Below are 13,417 nucleotides of genomic sequence, written 5' to 3'. Positions count from 1 at the left end.
CATTATCCTTATGAGGGAAAATGTGAGATCTTCACTGATCATAAAAGTTTGAAATATTTCTTCACTTAGAAAGAATTGAATATGAAGCAAAGAAGGTGGCTAGAGCTTATTAAGGAATATAATTACACTATCAGCTACCACCCAAGAAAGGCAAACGTGGTGGTTGATGCTCTGAGTCAGAAATCAATAGGAGCAGCATTCTCAGCAGTAGGGATTCAGCATCCGATTCAGATGGATTCGGAGAGACTCGGTGTGGAGTTAGTCGAGGGTGAGCACCAGGCATTTATTACTAACTTGGTATTACAGCCTACCCTTCAGAAGAGGATTAAAGCTACTTAGAGGAATGATCTAGAATTAGAAGAACTGATGAATAAAGTGCAAGCTGGTTAGGGGGAGAAGTTTAATATTTCATATGATGGAGCTCTAAGGTTCTATACCAAATTGTACGTACCTGTAGATGCTAAAATTAAGAGGACTATCTTAGAAAAGGTGCACAAATCTCTTTGCATAGTTCATCCTAGAAGCACTAAAATGTATCGGGACCTCCGGGAATCATTCTAGTGGAGTAGCATGAAGAGGGAAATAGCCGAGTTTGTAGAGCAATGTTTGATGTGCTAACAAGTGAAGGCTGACCACTAGAGACCGACAGGATAGATGCAGCCACTCCACATCCCTGAGTGGAAGTGGGATTATATCTCCATGGATTTTGTTACAAGGTTACCGTCGGCATTGTATGGGCAGAACTCGATTTAGGTGATTGTTGATCAGTTGACAAAGACCTCATTTTCTCCCTATTAAAGTTAACTATTCCATGAGCAAGTTGGCAGAATTATATATTCAAGAGATAGTTCGACCTCATGGTGTGCCAGTATCTATAGTTTCAAACCGAGACCCACGTTTTATATCACGGTTTTGGAGAAGCTTACAGGAAGCTTTGGGGTCTCAGTTATCATTCAGCATAGCATTTCATCCTCAAACGGATAGGAAGACAGAGAGGACGATCCAGATACTTGAGGATTTGCTCCGAACATGTGTATTGGATTTCAGGGGTAGTTAGACCCAGTATATGCCGCTAGTTGAATTTGCGTATAATAATAGCTACCAGGACAGCATCGAGATGGCACCTTACAAGGCATTATATGGTAGGAGGTGTCGTTCTCCACTATACTGGGATGAAATGGGCGAAAGGAGAGTTTTGGGACCAGAGTTAGTATAGTAGGCATACGATATAGTTTGACTTATTAAAGACATAATTGGAATAGCACAAAATCGGCAAAAAAGCTACACAGATACTCACTACTGAAAATTGGAGTTTGAAGAAGGAGACCATGTGTTCTTAAAAGTCGCACCCATGAGAAGAGTTATGAGGTTTGGGAGAAAGGGCAAGTTGAATCCTAAGTACATTGGCCAATTTGAAATACTTGAGAAAGTCGATCCAGTTGCCTATAGAATAGCCTTACTACTGGCATTATCCAGGATTCATGACGTATTCCATGTTTCCATGCTGAGGAAATACGTCCCAAATCCCTCTCATGTAATCAATTATGAGGAGTTGGAGCTTCAAGATACTTTAGTATATGAAGAAATACCAGTGCAGATTTTGGATAAAAAAGAACAAGAGTTGAGCACCAAGAAAATTCTATTAGTAAAAGTCCTATAGAGGAATCATGCGGTAGAGGAAGCATCGTGGGAGTTAGAGAAGGAAATACGACAGAAGTACCCAAATCTGTTCAGTGGGAACCATCAGTAAGCAGAAAAGAAACAATAATAATTCAGGTAAAGTAAGTATAGTTCTGTTTTATTTTTATGCAGGGCAAGATAATGTATGTATAAATGCGTTTTGGCTTATAGAGTATAGTGGGTTTTGGGAGAATTTTGGTTGGATATTGTAATCTCCCAAAACCATAAATTGTAACCATGGTATTCCTCTACCCTAAGTGAGGGTAATTAATAAAATAAGTAGAGAATTTTTCTCAAATGATGGTGTGCATGTATAGTTAGCAATTTCGAGGATGAAATTTTTAAAAGGAAGGGAGAATGTATAGACTCAGAAAAATATAATAATTAAAATAAAATGGGAAAAATGGAGTTTTGGCTGGAAAAGGAGACGATTTTTGTCTGCAGAGCTGAGATATAGAGAACCGAGAGCCTTTTGAAATATTAAAAACAATCTATCTTCTCTCTATGTCTCTCTCTCATGCAAATCCACGACCCTCCACTCAATTTCCTTCAATTTCGGCTCCATTAAAGCTCGAATTGAAAATCAAGAGCCACCATGGGGTTCTTGGGAAAATTCTCTACAATGTAGGCGGAGCGAAATTTCAATTTGGAGTTCTGGGGCAAGGGTGTTAAATGTTTGTTTTAATGGTTTATTTGGAGTATTTAGAACTTAGAAAATACTGAATGACAATATTCTGGAGTTTGAGCTAATTAATTTGGGAAAAAATATAATTTTAGGGATTTGAGTTTCCAACGTCACAGGGGCGTAGATTTAGCGCTTTAACAGGCTTCTTAGGAAACAGGTAAGGGAAGAGATTAAGTCAGTTATTTTTAGAAATTTATTTATTGAATATATAGTATTTAATTCTGAGAATTTATTTATGAATTAATTAGTTTGGGAAAATACTGGTGTTGAACTTAGTAAAATATGATTTCAAATTTAATATTATTTCGTCAGTAAAATATGTTATTTTCAGGATAGATAATACGATATAGCAATGCTCACTTGTGTGGCGTGAGTATAAATGATTTTACTGTAGATTTGTAATATGTCAAAATGTTTTATATTTTTACGAAATAAGCATAATGTGACAATATTTTTTAAAGTTAATGATCAGTACAGAAACTAAGATATTTTCCAGCATATTATGATATGATAACCGATGCAGATGTCAAGATATGTTAGCCTATGCAGATGCCGAGATATGATAGCCTCCATAGATGCCAAGATCAGTTCTATTATGATGATATGATTCAGAAATTATGAAATAACAGTTTTATTCAGAGTTACGTAAATAAAAGATTTTATTTGAGGAATATGAAAATGTTATTTATGAACAGAAAAATATATATATTATGTGAAATGTATTATATAGTATTAGAACTCGGATGGTTACTTACGTTAAGACCATGGTACCGTAGCTAGCTAGTCAAATCGGTGTAGTAGGTATACCCACTGAGTGCTGATCCCAGTGGTTTTGACGGTGCAGCAAGTTGGGCAAACCAGATTAGGTACGGCCGATAGTGCAACCACATTAGTAAGGAAGTGTGGGTTGGTGGCCAATTAGCCAGAAGTGTGACGGTGTAGTAGGATACCCACTCTGTTACTAACCCAAAAAAAGTGTGTGATGGTGTAGTAGGATGGCCAGGCCAGGTTGGGTGAGCGATCGTGCATAGTATGTTATATTTGACTTAACCTCGTAGGCCAGCCAGAGTTTGGTCCAACCTTTAGGCCACACAACCCAGATCATGAGGGGTGGAGTCATGATACACGAACATCCAGGGTATAATTTTAGCATTATACAGATTTATTAGATGATTTAAATTCTTTATGATTATGTTTATAAGTATAGATTTCCATGTAATAACAGCTACAGGTGAAGTTATACTACAATCAAATTATTTGCAGTATATATTTTTAATATGTCAAACTCACGTTGCCACACACTGATATTAGTCTATTTCCCCTTACTGAGAGTTGTCTCACCCTAGCATTACAAATATTTCAGGAAATCCCAACAGACGAGTGAAGTGAGCTCCGTGACTAAGGAGTTCGTTGGTTTTACCCAGCAGAAAGGTAAGTAGATGAGTCAGGGACATGTTGGATTTTGGGGATTATACGTTTATATGTAGAAATAGTGATACTCTGGTTATTGTATATATGTAAAGTGTATTTTGGTTTTGCAACTTAGGTGGTATGTATTTATAAATAGGTAAATCCCTGATACCTATGGGTCCAAGGTGTCATTGACTATATATCAAAGTAATAATATTTTATGTAAAAAAATATGGTTATGATATCAAGGCGTTACAGTTTCTTTCAAATTGATTAAGTTCTTCCTACATGGTCATGACCCATGATTCATCTTCAATGGCCTAATTGACATTCTTAGGCTCCTCTTGAGATAAGAATGCAAAGTGGCTACATAACTTTCTAAGGGATGATCGGGTAGCAACACCTCGATAAGGTTCACCTATGATTTGATCTTTGGGGCAATCCTCATGAATTTCCACTCTCTAGGCAGTTCATGTACCTCACTCTCCACCTTATTATCCTCAATACATGGTTCTTTAATTTCTGGGCCTTTTCAGCATTATTTTCAATGGATAAATTTTCTAATCCCTTTTTTATTTCAATATCATCCTCATCAATCTTTTTAGAGAAGGGATTGGACTCATCAAACACTACTTGGATAGACTTTAAAACAGCTAATGTTCTTTTATTAAATACCCTTTAGGCTTTACTATCATGTGAATATACTAGAAAGGTTCCCTTATCGGATTTTGCATCAAAGTTACCTAGGTGATCATTATCTCTAAGCACAAAACATTTACACCCAAATACATGGAAATAGGAAATATTTGGTCTATGGCGATTCCATAATTCATAGGGGGTTTTTTTTAGAGTAGACCTGATCAAAACTCTATTCATTACATAGCAAGCAGTGCTCATTGCTTCAGCCCAGAAGTATTTGGGTAATTTATCTTCATTAAGCATTATTCTACCCATTTCCTGTAAAGACCTATTTTTTTTTTTTCAACTACACCATTCTATTGTGGAGTCTTAGGTGCTGAGAAGTTATGGGAAATACCATGATAATCACAAAATTCTTCCATATCTCTATTTTTAAATTCTCCTTTATCACTTCGGATATATGAGATTTTATGCCCTTTATCATTTTGGATTTTTCTACATAATCTAACAAGATTTTCACATGCTTCATCTTTATGCACTAGGAATAATACCCATGTGAATCTAGAATAATCATCAACAATTACAAAAGCATATGATTTTTCTCCTAAACTCTTGATCTGATTAGGACAAAATAAATCTACGTACAACATTTGAAGTGGACTAGTAGTGGAGATGATCTTCTTTTTATTAAAACTAGATTTAGTTTGCTTACCCAATTGACATGCATCACAAATTTTATCTTTCACAAACTGTGTTTTAGGTAAGCCCTTAACTAACTCATTTTTTACTAGCTTTGACAATAAATCCATGCTAGCGTGTCCTAACCGCCTATGCCAAAGCCAACTAGCCTAATCTATAGCAGAAAAACATTTCACATGTTAAGAGGCTAAGTTATCAAAGCTAGTAGTATACACATTTTCATATCGTTCAGCAGTAAATAGAACTTTATTTTCTGATATGTTTTCTACTAGATATTTATCATGCTCAAAGGACACACTATATCCCCTATCACATAATTGACTTATGCTCAACATATTATGCTTCAAACCATCTACAAGTAAAATATTATCTATAACAAGAGAAGGTTCCTTACCTATCTTACCTACTCCGATGATCTTACCCTTTGCATTATCCTCGAAGGTCACGAATCCTCCATCTTTGGGTGCAATGGAAGCAAACTTGGTTTTATCGCTCGTCATGTGTCATGAGCATCTACTATCCATGTACCACTTATCCTTGGTGGATGATGATTTTAGGCACACCTACAATAAGTATTTAAGTAACTAAATTTGGTACTCGAATTCTCTTGGGTCCATAGAGGTTAGTGTTTGATTTTCCTTTGACTCTCCAAACTTTCTTAATTTTCATATCTCTATTTTTAAATGGACAAACAAATTTTATATAACCTTTTCTTTTACATTTAAAGCAAGTTGTACGCTTGTTGGAGTCTTTATATGGGTTGTACAATTTCGATTCTCTCACAAAATATCCCAAGAAAAGATTTTTCTGCCTCCTGTTTTCTTTCCCATTAAAACCAAGGCCTTCTTTATCAAGTGAATGTTTTTTTGCCCCAAGGAGTTTTTCAAAGTTGTTTTGGCCCTCTATGAATTTATAAATGATTTTGGAGTTATCCTCCAATTTTATTTCAAGACAAGTAATTTTCAAATCTTTTTTGTTCAGTAAAGTAGAATGGGACATTTTCTCTATTTCAAAAAGATTTGACAAATTTTTACATTTATTTTTCAAATCATTAATTTTCTTAGTCATTTTATCAAGCAATTTATGAATACAAATATACTCAAGCTTCAGTTCTTTATTTGTAGGCATGCTATCCATATCAGATTCATCACTAGAATAATAAAATGATAAAGAGCAAGAATAATATACCTCTCAGTCATTGTGTGCCATTAAACACAGATTCGTGACTTCAAGGTCACTGGAGTCGATGTCTAAATTGCTGGTGCCATGTCTGTCCCAAGATGTGCCAGCTTTCATTGCCCTCTTCTTCATTTTTGAATCCTTCTTTAGTAGTGGGCATTGTAGTCTAATATGTGCTACTTCATTACAATTGTAACAAGTGGGAGGATCTGGTTTTTTCTTTCTTTTGCTCAACTCTCCCTTTCCAGATTTCGAGTTCCAGAATTTTTTGGAGGATCTTCTATTCTTCTGAAGAACTTACTGAATTTCTTAGCCAGCATGGCCATGTCCTCATCAGCCTCCTCATCATTCTCCTCACAGGAACTACTAGTAGACACTTTTAGAGCAGTTACCTTCTTTGCCTTTTTGTGCTCACTCAACCTCTCATTTACTGTCATTTCATATGTGATGAGTGATCCAATAAGCTCATCCAACATCATTACCTTTCATATCATCATCACTATATTCATCTTCCATTTTGCATACACTTTTACCATCTATAGTTTTCATTGGGACAAAATCTTCTTTGGAGACAACCCTCCACACCTTCCAATCAATATTTTGAAGAAAAATGTGCATCATTTGTTTCCAAAAGGTGTAGCTAACTCCAATGAAAACTAGAGGATGTGGGAACGACTGCCCCTCTCCAAAAGGGGGTTACACCAGTGTGAGCCATTATGATCTTTTACAAAAATAAAAATTTAAAATTTAAAAAATTTAAAAAAAAAATAAAAAAACGTTTAAGTCTATGTAACTAGGCTCTAATACCAAATGTGATTTTTGGTGTAATCGCAAAAGGGCGGTGAATTAGAGATTTTAAAAATTCTAGGTCAAACTAAAATCAAGATCAATATTTCCAACCTAGAGTCTTTCGAATCCAATAATAAAACCAACAGTTACATGAATGTCAAAATAAACTAAGCAAATATAGAAGTATCAGTACTTCCCAATCAAACGCAAATTAACAAATAAATAGACAAGCAATAATATAATAGGTAAAATAAGCATACATGTGCAGGAATATAAAAAGTATAAGGAAAGAGTGACACAGGATTTTTATCGAGGTTCGGCAAACAGTGCCTACGTCCCCGCCTCAAGCTAACCAGCAAGAGGATTCACTAAATACTCACTTAACGGGAGGAGCGACACCATTTACAACCTCTCCTTACAGGGCAGAGACTCCGCAGCTCAATTACAGGGTTGAGCCACAACCTACACCTTACAGGATGGTGCTTTTTAGCTCACCTAACCGGGCTGAGCTACATTGGTGCACCTTACAGGTTAGTGAATTTCTCTTCTGGCCACACGTTGGGAATACAAAGATAATAAGATTTGGTGTACAAGTAAAGTGCTTCTACAATAAGCAAGTGTGTACAAAATGAACCTCTATACACTCTTGAATGATGGGAGATTATGCTCAATAGAGTTTATATAAAATCTCTCTAAAAATTTATATTTATATATATATATATATATATATATGTATATATATGTATGTATGTATGAATTAATGTGAGAGATGATGCTCAAAACTATCTTTGATATAAATGTAGTATTTTTACTAAGTATACTTTCAAATATCTTAGTAACCCAAATAATATCTCCAAAAGGTACTTTTCAAATATGAAGTATAGGAGATGTTGAAGATTAGCTTATGAAAATATTTTGCGTTAATCACAAAATAAGGTTTTGAATCTTGCAACAAAAATGCAAAGATTCACAAGCTGTATAAGATTCTCCCAACAAATATTTATGGCCCAAATAATATGGCAAGAACTCAAGCTTACTCTCTAAAAATAATTTTCAAATATGAGTGAACCAATTAGAGTATAAGCTTTTGAAAAATAGATGTATAATACTCACAAGAATGAATAATCAACCTCTCTTCAAGTTGTAATCAATATGCAAACAAAGAAGGTGAGTTTAATGTTGTCTTTCTAAAAATACTTTCATACAAGAATAAGAAAGAGATTGAAATGAATGCTTGCATGTGAGAGTATAAGACAAATATCACAAAATATTTTGAGAGAATTTTTCTAGCTAATCAAGGTGCTAATCAAGCTTTGAAATGGGGTATACATAGAATTCACAAAAATTATAACCGTTAGGGACACAGTGGAAATTTTGAAAAAGTTTAATTAAGATTTTAAACATGTTTTGCGCTGAAATTATTAGGCAACCCAAGAGGGTCAGTCAATTGAGTAGAGCGTCGGTCAGCTGACCTAGGGCAAATTTTGAATTTTCTTAGGGTTCGGTTGACTGAGCAAAAGGCCGGTTAGCTAACCTAGGTGAAAAAGCAAAGTTACGATGGTTCGGTTGACTGAGCCCTAAGAACGGTTGGCTGGGCATGAAGGTCGGTCGGCTAAGGCTAAATTTAGTTCATTTAGCCTGGTTGACCGAGCATTAGATTTGTTGAGGGATTTATGGTCGGTCGACTATCCATTTATGTTCATTTTTGGGCCGATCAGCTAACTGAGAGCAATATTACCCTTCTTCCCTTAAGGTATGGTAGGTCGATTGAGCTATTTCAAATGTGAAGCGTCAGTAGACCAAGGTTAGTGAAAAACCAAGTTTTTGCCCTAATTTTGACCTTAAGAATTTCACCACTATATGTATGAGTATGGCCTTTTAGTTAGGGGATTTTTCATTAAAGGTTTTAGGACCTAAGGTCAGTTTATGGTCCTCATTAAGTTGTCAATCCCATCATGCATGAATACATTATTACAAACCAATACTTAAATGCAATTACAATACAAAATAAAAGTGTATTCAATCTTTTTTCTCTCTTAATAGCCATCATGTAGTATGAGCTTTGAGATCCTTATGGCCTTGAACATACCTCGACTCTATGTGCCTTCTAAGAGAATTATCTGTTCAAGTACTAGATACACAAGCGAGATACATTGGATTTGACATAATCAAAATGAGATAAGACTCATAAAGTCAATAACCAAGAGCTAAACAAGAATTAAGTGAATATTTTCCAAAATAGCTCGGCTAGGGCACAACCAAGAGAAGACCATGGTGCGACCAAGTTGACTATGCTTGAATTCAAAAACTGTTACGCGAGATTTTTGGAGAAACTTTCCTAATTTGAATTCAATCGTTTGTAAACCCTTTTGGGTATAAAATCAAATTTTAAATAGTTTATTAGGGATTCCTTTTGGCTCCTCTTTGGTTAATGACAGACCTTGAGTTTCTATTGAAGCTGTTAGCTTTACCGTGATCCCAAGAAGGGGCGTGAATTGGTATTTTTAAAATTAATGTCCTAGGTCAGTATCCCAACAGCAATATTTTCACAACCCTAAAGTCAATATAGTGCAAGTAAAATAAATCAATTGCAATATGTAGTAGAAATTAAATGCGCAATTTAATCAACTAAGCATGCACTAGAAAGTAGTAAGGAAATAAGTGACACCAAGAAATGTTATCGAGGTTCGAAAAATTGCCTGTCCCTGCCTTGGCTAACAAGCACAAGGATTACCACTATAATGCTCACTTAAATGGGTGGAGCGGCACCTAAACAATCAGGTTAATTAGCACAAGGCTAATCTCAACCTTTACACACAATCCTTACAGGGCTAGATTACCGCCTCCTCAGGCCACGCTTGGAATACAACAGTATGTTCAAAATAATGAATCTAGTACAGTGATTATGCTTTCATGTAAAATAGATATGTACCCAATATAAACAGTCACATACACCACCAAATGATATAATGAAGTAAGTTCAATGTGGTCTAAGATGTCAACTCTCAAGTACTTATGCAAACATTGCAATTAGTGCGTGAGAGTGCAAATAATATGATCTTTGTGTCAAAATAATGATCTCAATCACAATACTCAAACAAAGATACTAGCCACACTTCATACATCTCAAAAAATGATTTTTCTCAAAATATAAGCCTAAAGAGATATTTAGATTTTTTTTGTAAAAATGGTTTGATCTTTGTATTCAAAAGATAATACCAATCAAAGAATATTGCAACAAACATCTTTAGAACATAAGCAAATATCTCTCCAATAATTTTTCTCAAAATGAAACACACAAGATATTTGAAAATGATTTGAAAATATTTTTAGCAACCAAAATTGAATGAGAACTCCTTAAGATATTGCAATAATAGTGCAATACTCAGAAGCTCAAGTGAAGTCTTCTTAGGGAAGACTTATTGATAAAGATACCTAAGAAAACTTGAGGCCTTGCTCTCAAACAATATAATCTCAATCAATTAGAAATTGGAGAGAGCAAACCTACAAGGTAAGAACACTCAATTCACACTTACAAATGGATTTTTGGCAATATGGCAAGGTAAGTATGAGTGTAGGATGCTTGGAAGTGAGTAAGAGAAATTTTGGAATTCAATGAATTTTCACTAATCAAGTTTGCTAATCAATTACTAATATTTTCAAACGAGAGGGTGTATATAGACTACCCCATGATTATAACGGTCCAGGACACATAGGCGATTATTAATATTGTTTTAAACCATTTTAACCCAATCAACCCTATTTAACCACTGTAAAAATAATATGGCATTCTGAGAGTACCGGTCGACCGAAGGTGAGGTTCGGTTGACCAAGTGTCCAAGTTCAATCAACCAGGTAAAATTTGAACTGGAAGTTCGGTCAACCAAACAATAGGGTTTCAAGGCAATTTTTCCATTTCTGCACGGTTCTGTCAACCATGTGGATTTGAACTAAGTGGTTTGGTCGACCGGGTGGTTGGCTAAACACACGTGGGAACTCAGTCGACCAAGTGGTTGACTTAAGCAATAGGTGCAGTCAACCATGTGGTCAAACTATTGACCAGGAGAGAGTTAGATCGGATGATTTGAACTGGGCAGGGTTTAGTCAACCGTGCAATGGTCAAACTATTGACCCGGTGACCGATTCAGTTGACGGATAGATTTTCATTATGAAGATACAGTCGAACGAACATGCATTTTTAATGCATTTCGGTTCTATTTCCTTATGCAATCACCCTATCCTTATAAAAATATAATGTTTATGCATCTATGAGTGTCCTAGGGTCATTCTAGGTCTTTTTCATTTGAGCATACCTATCATATCATGCATGTGATGCATTTGATTATTACAACCCAGATCCTATGTACTATTACATACCCATAATAAATAATGAATTTAAATACAACACAAATAAAGTCTTCATAGCCTTCAACTTCTACTTCTTGTACTATCATTTTGATTTGTCAATTGTATACCTACACATATCCTCAGACAACCATCAAATACAACAAGTATTTGTCATTATCAAAACCGAGTGTGACCTATGAGGTCAACAGGAGCCATCTAAATTAGTTTTCACTTCACTGCTTTGTTTAATTTCCAATTGTAATATGCAATTGTGGTTCCCTCTTGGTGCTTTGAAGGCCCAGTGACAAGCCTCAAGTCTGATTGGTGCCATTTAGATTAGGTTAACTTGGTTCTATTTTGGTGTTTCAAAGGTTCCATGACAAACCTCGAATCCGATTGGTGCCAAGTAGATTAGATTTCAATACCTTGTCAATTTACATTGCTCTGTGTAATTTCAATTCAAATTCAATAAAAGTATGATTTCAATAGTCTATTTCAATACCTTGTCCTTAATTCGTTGCACAATGAGTAGCTAATTCTTTTAGTTCCCTGGTTGTGATGAAACCCTAGGCCATATTTAATAGCTAGGTCATAGTCAATTATGCATAATAAGGTTCAATTATTAAATAAGTAATTCGTGTTCACTGGATAGGGTATACCCCAGTTCCCAATTGTGCTCTGAATGATTGGCACCCCGGCTAACCTATGCCACTCAAGAAGATTACACTAAAAGGAAATTCATGTTCACTGGATAGGGTATACTCCATCTCCCAATCATGCTTCGGACGATTGGTGCGAACTAGCTACCCTCTGCCACTCAAGTGAATGACTTATCTTGGAAACCCTGATATGGATAATTGACCAAGCCTAGGTACTACTCACTAAAGGTTAAGGTGAATTCATAACCAGAAACTTACTTTCCATTAGTACTTCAATTCAATTTACTTGCTTTCTTAGTTTGATAGAAAAACCCAAAATTCCATCTTTTCGTTGTTGTTTCGGCATGGTAAGCTAGATTAAAATTGGTTGACCACTACACTAGAGTCCCTGAGATCGACACCTGACTCACTCCTCATTCTACTGAACTTGGGATTAGTTAGGTTTTATAAATATTATCTTTGGTAGTTAAGGACCCAAGCCTTGGCAAGCCTACCAAATTTTGGGGCCGTTGCCGAGGAACTTAGTTATGGTAGTGAGCCAATTTATAGTGTAGTTTACTACGTATATTGTTTTTTCTTTATTTTTTTTTATTTTTATTTATTTTTTTATATTTTAAGTCTTGATTATGTGCTTAATTTGTATATGATGGGTTTGTGATCTTTGGATCCCTATAGACCCTGAGATTGAGAGATCTCGTAGGTCAATTAGGAAATCTACTTCTAGTATGGGGTTAGCCAAGTCTTTTAGCCAAGTCTTCCAAACCTAGAGTCATGGTTGAATGTAAACCGATTCCCACTTTTCAAAATCAAAACCAAAACTTGGAACCTCTTACTCCTCATTGACCTACGATGGAAGAGAAACCTCTTTGGCCCTTTAAAGACTATTTAACACCCAATGCATACACATCACCGTCTTGCATCCGATTCCCATATGTCAAGGCAGCGCAATTTGAAAACAAGACTTCCACCATCTTGATGCTGCCCAACTTCTTTGGGAATTCAACTAAAAATCCATACAAGAATCTTGATGAGTTTCTTGAAATTGTTCCACCATCTGTATACCTAACTTTGGTGATGATGCCCTCCGTCTAAGGCTATTTCTGTTCTCTCTAAAGGACAAAGCCAAATATTGGCTGAATTCCTTAGAGCTGAACTCGGTGACCACCTGGGCCACCATGCAATACGAGTTCCTAAAAAAGTACTTCCCCATTGGGAAGACTAACCAGCTTGGGAAGGATATCACCAATTTCTCACAGTTAGGTGGTGAAATTTTTTTCGAGACCTGGGAACGCTTTAGGGACCTTTTTCGTAAATACCCACGCCATCAAGT

The 13,417-nt window shown here is 35.7% G+C and overlaps 1 non-coding gene across 1 annotated transcript; it reads right to left on the bottom strand.

Annotated features, from left to right (window-relative positions):
* Positions 1–13,311: 13,311 nt before the first annotated feature.
* On the bottom strand, positions 13,312–13,417 carry LOC131156877 (small nucleolar RNA R71). The gene has a single exon (XR_009137142.1). It is a non-coding gene; the product is annotated as a small nucleolar RNA R71 (small nucleolar RNA).

Source organism: Malania oleifera, chromosome 5, assembly GCF_029873635.1.
Source record: "Malania oleifera isolate guangnan ecotype guangnan chromosome 5, ASM2987363v1, whole genome shotgun sequence".
In the NCBI taxonomy this organism is placed as follows: domain Eukaryota; kingdom Viridiplantae; phylum Streptophyta; class Magnoliopsida; order Santalales; family Ximeniaceae; genus Malania; species Malania oleifera.
This window is presented reverse-complemented; position numbering and strand designations above follow the sequence as displayed.